Source organism: Fundulus heteroclitus, chromosome 8, assembly GCF_011125445.2.
Source record: "Fundulus heteroclitus isolate FHET01 chromosome 8, MU-UCD_Fhet_4.1, whole genome shotgun sequence".
Lineage (NCBI taxonomy): Eukaryota > Metazoa > Chordata > Actinopteri > Cyprinodontiformes > Fundulidae > Fundulus > Fundulus heteroclitus.
This window is the reverse complement of record NC_046368.1, coordinates 15,390,927-15,397,825: the sequence shown is the minus strand read 5'-3', so window position 1 is coordinate 15,397,825 and position 6,899 is coordinate 15,390,927. Positions and strand designations below refer to the sequence as shown.

Genomic DNA, 6,899 nt, shown 5'->3' with positions numbered 1-6,899 from the left:
TATGCTATTCAGAGACATCCCCAAGACATTGTTAGATTGAGTTTACATTTTTCAGCCAACCTTTACGAAGTTGAGCCACGCAAGTGAGTCAGACTTGGCCAGGCTCCGGTAAAGCCTGTGATGAAAGCCCACCACTCTTGTTTTTATTGTCCAGTCTCCACCAGGCGGAGTGTTGTGGGAACTCTGGAGACTTGTGGCTGCTGTTTGATCACACTATGGGAGTCTGACCTGTCACTAAGTGGTGGCAAACACGGCCCACACACAGAGTAGCGAGCATCGACAAATCTATATGTGTGTATGTGTTTCCCACACACAGCGCCACATACCTCACCAGAGGAGGCAGGTCACAACATGTTAGAGTGTCGAGGATTCATAATGGCCATTTAGCCTTCAACAGCTAATATCAGCACTGCTGATTTACAAGGAATCGGGTTTTTCTGTTCCTTTACCCAGGAGCTGCTTAAGGCAAAGCTGAGAGGACACGTAAATATGTCACCCTTACTATAGAATTCATGACCTCAATCCTTCTAGTATAAGTAATATTTTATTTCACTTATTCAAAACAAATGTAGATTGTATCAAGGAACACATACATATATATTGCACCGTGATAACAAAAAGAAACAGAAATAAACTAATTCCAGTATTTGATTCCTAACCAGCATGAACACTGGACCCATTTCTATGCTAGGAAGAATGGCAATTGGTTATAGTAACCAGCTGTTTGCAGCCAGAAAGAGTGACAGGGACCGCAGGGACCCACTGAAACTCCGGGGACTATGACAGAAGCGTGGTGACAAGTGATGACGGCACCCTCCCTCATGCTTGTGTTCCTAAACTGCACAGGACAGCACCCTCAGCAACAAGACAAGATGGAGATCATGCACCATGCTAGGCTAATAGCCACAATATGCTCCGTTGAAGTCAGTTTGGATAGAGGCTTGGCGGCATGATCACTGCTGATAGGGGAACGGCTTGACTCGTGGACGTCGGATTGCATGTTGGAAAATAGCACTGGAAGTGGTTTCCAAAATATCTACAAGTTAGAATAATGTTAGGTGATGACTAAAAACAATGATGATCCACGGGATTTGACCTTAAATTCAACTTGAAAACACATTCCGGGAAAGTATCGCTCAGGTGTTAATGGAGGCTCTGTTTGGTGTTTGTTGGAGCTATTTGTTGCAGAGGCATTGTGTACACAACATGTCCATGTAGGTTTGACTAGACGACGACGCAAAAAAAAAGAAAAAAATCTGTAACAAGTCTTAAAGCTTAGCTTCTTTTTAAAAAAAAAAAGAAAAAAAAAAAGAAAACAGGCACATTTTACTAGCCTCTGTGACCAACCGGAGACCAGAGAGACATTGACATGACCCAGATAATAGGCCCAAAGTCTTGCCTCCACAATTTGATCAATTTGCAGTTTCCTCACAATCGCAGGCACCGTGCTGTCCCCCGCAGCTACTCTGACCCCCCCTCCCTCCCCTCCCCTCCTCTCCCCAACGCCCATCCATGCAGACACATCGCGTAGTCGCCACAGCAAGATGCGCTGCCTTTCTCCCCTTTTCCCCCCAAATCACCGCTAAGCCTGCCTGATGCCTGCTGCCGGGACACAAACGTGCTCTTGCTCCTGTCATCTCTTAGCAAGCACGGACAGGAGGGAAAAAAGCTGACAGTTTGTCTTGTACCATATGCCACGTAGCAGCAATGCCTAACTGATATGGCCAGAGTTTGGGTCACAGCCAAGGGCTCCTTTTATTCTATCTATTTTATTTTCTTCTTCCTTGCATGTGCGTGCATCTTGAGTGGAAATGTTAAATATAATCACAGTGTGCTGTCAGCGGGGTGGATTTACTGCCTCGGCCTGGCAAGTCGGGAGACCTCTTTAGCCTGTTATTTCGCAAACAGTTTACGTATAGTAGCAACATCTGAACCTTTACTTAAATTGCCCTGCTCACAAGCACTGCACAAAAAGAATTCATACTTTGAAGAAAAAAAAAAAACGAGCTTAGTTAAATCCCCTCCTCCCCTTTGCCTGAAGAAATATTAGTTTTCAGCAGAGGCTCTCGGTCATCAATTTACCTGTTGGGTCTTTTCTTGCACAGGGCCAGGGGTGGAATTTGAGCAATGTTGTCGAGCGTTTAAAATTGACTTGTGCAGTTTTGGCTTACTGAAAGCAAATTTGTTGCTGATGATGTTTTTAACCCCTAAGTTAGCGCAGCTTTGATCCCTTTCCACACAAACAGAAAGAGAGAAAGGTCACAGACCCGGAGGCTACCCACAAATGTCAGAAAATTAGGTGTTTGCTTATACCTGCGATGGGAGTGACGAGTGCATGTTAGGGAGGATGCGTTTAGAGTATTTGGATAGCAGTTATGGGAAACCGAATGAGATATCCTCTGTGCCTAGAAAACAAGCTATAAAGAGCATTTCTACATAAATAAAAAAGCAAGGAGGAGGAAGGTGTATGGACGAGTATCGTCTAGAATTAAAAAAAGACAGCTAATATCGAACTGATAATTTTCCTTTAGAAACTAGAGAAAGAACCTTCTAAAATTAATTAAAAAAACTTAAACATAGTTGTTTAAAACTATTTGCAAACTTGAAATGTCTGGATAATATTGTTGTTTTTTACTTTATCAAACAATATGAAGCAACAAACAAAAAAGCCCCACTTACTGTGGTTTGATATACTTGTACATGAGGTTAAGTTTTACTTCCATGTTGGTTAAGTTTTCAGTGTTTTGTGTAGCTTTAGTAAGACTTGAATACCAGGCCTGAGCTTTATGTACTAATGGACCCTCGCAATGTCAAGATTTTATGTTATCCTCACTTGTTTTGTCTGGTCCAGTCGCTGCATAATTTGAGGAGTCTTGTACACCTCCAGTAAACCCAAAACATTTTACAAATTTATAGTGTTTTCATCAAACTGTGCAACACATAGCCAACACTTCTACTGGTTATTTAACAATGACAGGAGAGATGGTCCTCGCTAGCAGCTTGATTAAAGTACCCGTGAGAAGAACAAAATAAATTTGGATCTCAGTTCCAGAGCTGAAACTTTAAGATATAAATCATTTTCTGACTGCACTGACGAACAGTTGTTGGCACTGTTTCTCAAAAAGATAATAACTCAAATCTATCTTCAAGTCTGCACAACGACACAGCACAGATTTCACCACATAATTATTTACTGATAGAAGAAGAAGTACGGCCCCAAAAACCATTAAATTTCAGCAAAAGTAGGCAAAAACCTAGAATTAGAGTCGTGATTTCTTTTTATCATGACTCCCCATGTGTTAACTTATACATTTTCTAAGGTGGGGTTCTGCAGTATCAGCCAGGTATTTTACCTGCAGCAAACAGCCGTCTGAGTGAGTTGTTCAGCAAAGACAAACTAGATTAATTTTGACCGGAGAGTCAAGCAAATGACAAGTGTAAAAGAGGCCAGTTCTGAATAGGCTCCTTCATATAAAAAAAAAAAATAAAATCAAAGTGGTTCACCAAATTGTTATCTGAAAATCATTTATACCACCGTATCTTATTCATTAGATAGTTCCTTATAGCAAAATCTTTGGTTTTCAACATTAAAAATGGTGCTGGTGACTAGTCTGTTACATAAGACATTTCAGATGAAATATATGCCGTGACACGATAAGTGTGAGTGCAAACTGGAAGAGTAATAGACCAAAAAAGTTGAAAAAAAAACCATCACATCAGTTTAAGCAAAAGCTATTTATTTGATTGTAAAAACAAATAAATAAAACAGCTGCAATAAAATGTAATTTCTAATAATCTGTGGATGGACACAGTCGTTAATGACTGGTCATGGTAAATAGCTGTCTAATGAAAAGGTTGTTGTATTATAAAGAATAATAAAATGTTACTTGATTGAACCAAACCTAATGTTAAAAAATGAAAGTGACTTAAACATAGTAAAAAAAAAAAAAACGCTTTGGAAACCTGACAGCTGACAAGATCTCCACAGACAGCTAAACTTAAAAAACAACAAACTATTCTGTTAACGTTATGAGTGCCCTATTGTCGATACAACATATAAACATGCAACACATGCTTCTGTCGCGGGTGAAAAGCTTATTGTTTCCCAGCATTTTGACTACTTCCAAAAAAAATAACCCGTTTCAGTGGGAGGTGGCAGTGATGTGTCACCTATGGCAGCTGCTAAACCTGGAACGGGGACATTATGGTCACCGTTTTCGCTCCGATGGTTACTTTCCCACCTTCCCTGAGAAAGCAGATGGGAAAACAGGAGCTGATGAAAAAAAATGACAGGTGAGTGACAGATGCCTCGAGGAGCTGGAGGGTTGAGGGGGGGAGTAACGATGGAAGTGCGTTAGCCAGCAAGGAGCAGCGCAACGCCACAGGTGATGAGGTGCCAAAGTAGACGTCTGATGCACCTTTGATGGCGCCGGTGGGCAGCTGTGACACAGGTGAGAGGCGAAGTGAAGAGGGGACCTTCCAGGCTCTTCACAGTTGCTGCTTTGCCCCTGTCACACAGTTTCACATGAAAGGAGACTGAGCAAATGTAATTCTTTGTTGTTGTTGATTTTTTTTTTTTTTTTTATCCAAGGAGATTTGTTCAAATTTGTGTGATACATATACACGTAGCAAAATTACAGTTTAAGCTTTTTGTGCGGCTGTGCAAGTCAAAAAATAGATGAAGCTATACTATACCTTACAGATAGCACTGTAAAAAACTGGCTTTGGTTGCCTGAAGTCACAATTACTTGTTGCATTGAGTTCAGCAGTGTTTCATCTATTTTCTATTTTACCTCTTTTAACGTTCTTGTCCTCCTCCCACAACTCCATAGTAGGTTCCTGATGTAATTTCTGAGCATGTGATTATCTTCTCCCAACTTATAGATATATATTTTTTCCTCCTTTTAAACACATTTTAATTGGATTATGTGCTAGTTTCTCTATAGCTGACCCTAACACCCTTCTGTAGAATCAGCTAATGTGGAGCCAACACAAATTTCTACAGTTGACCTTGAAATGACCAGTATGGTCAAAGTGTCTTCTGGCTTTACAACATGTGTCTTTGTTGTGTTGTGGATGTTTTATAGACTCTTTTTTTTCCTTGCACTATGTTGAGGTGAAAAGCTGTACTTTGTGCAGTTGCAGCAAAGTTTTAACTGCAGATTTAGTGAGTTTATGTTTTGTCTGGCAGTCATGGCAGAATAAGGAGATTCCAGCAAAATACATTTTTTACAGACAAAAGTTGGTTTTTGTCTGTGTTGCTAGAGTCCTTACATTATGAGCTCTTTGTTCCTCTCTTTAGACTTTGACTTGTAGTTGTGTCAGAAACCTTTGGATCCCAGTTATGCCATAACCACTATTATAATGCTGCTTGTCGGGACTTTGATGCAATCAACTGGTTTCCTTATATAGGATATTTTTGACCAATCTGTATAATCTGACCCAATCTGTATAATATGATTGAACTTGATTTTGTAAAGTGCCTTGAGATGACATGTTTCATGATTTGGCGCTATATAAATAAAAATTGAATTGAATAATGAAAAGATCAGTAAGTGTGGAAAATATTAACTGGGGGTCTATAAATGTAAATAATAAACAGGGTTATCTCCATTAAGATGCAACAATATGGTTAAGATGAGTTAAGCAATTATAGCTGCAGATTTCTGATTATTTTATTTATTTGTTTTTTTTTTGTTTGTTTGTTTGTTGTTTAAGGGCAAAGGTGTAGAAATCATGACAAATTGTTAGATCTTGAGCAAAAGGTATAAAACAGCCATTGTAAAATATATTTTCATTTTTCAAATTTCCTTTGTATTAGCATTTTTAACATTTGCCAATAAAAGAATGATGCAAGACTCCTCGTTTTCTGTCATATTTCAAAAACAAATTTTAATCGATTTCTGAAATGGAACGAAAACGCTACACTGGTTTCAAAATCTTTTAGAAATCCTAATCCAAATAGTGTGGTGTGCTTTTGCATTCAGCCCCTTAAGACAATACTTTCTAGAACCAACTTACACCACAGCTGCAAGTCATGAATCTGTAACACAGCCCCTTGATTACTGTGACACTCCTAAATAAAATCCAGTGTAAGCAGTTGCCTTCAGAAGTCACCAAATCAGTGAATGGAGTCCCCCTCTGTGTAATTTAACCTCTGTAATGAAACAGCTGTATTGTGTCGATGGAGCACAGGTCAATCTATCATCCAAACATCCAAAATGCATGGGACATCAGCAAATCCACCAAAATGGCCGTGCACCTAAACTGACAGCTGGGCAAGGAGAGGATTAATAAATGTTAAAAAGTCCTTGTTTATAGATATCCATCAGAAATCATGCTTAGGTGATCTGGTCTTACGTGACCTGAAAGTTACTTTTCAGCCAACACGTAAAATGCCATGTGTGGAGGAAAATAATCACCAGTCACAAAATTTAAAAGGCATCAGGAAGAGGTGGCAGCTTAATGCTGTGGGGTTTCTTTTCTTTAGCAGGGATAGGGAAACTGTGAGGGGCCGCAAAAGACTTGAGAAGTGGATGGAGGTTCACCTTCAATCAGGTCAACAACCAGAAACATACAGCAAGAGCAACAGCGGAATAGTTTTAAATCAGTATCATTTGAAAACAGCAGGTATTAAACATACTTTTCATTGAGCCCACATTTTTGTATTACATTTTTTATATGGCTGAAGTAATATTTCATTCTTAAGTGTCACATTTTCATTAGCTGTTATTGGAAAATCAGCATAATTAACGGAAACGAAGGCTTAAAAACAATTTTCAGTGTGTAACTGATCTATATAACATGTTTCACTTAGTAAATTGAGGTGCTGAAATAAATACAATTTTGGACAATATTCTAATATGTTGAAAAAGACTTTATGCGTTAGAAGGGCCCAG

The 6,899-nt window shown here is 39.2% G+C and overlaps 1 long non-coding RNA gene across 1 annotated transcript in view; it reads right to left on the bottom strand.

Moving 5' to 3' along the window:
- Positions 1–3,775: 3,775 nt before the first annotated feature.
- LOC110368925 overlaps positions 3,776–6,899 on the bottom strand; it is a 54,630-nt gene continuing 51,506 nt past the window's right edge. Inside the window, exon 4 of the long non-coding RNA XR_004931535.1 lies at positions 3,776–4,508. This is a non-coding gene — a long non-coding RNA (uncharacterized LOC110368925). The remainder of the gene's footprint in view (positions 4,509–6,899) is intronic.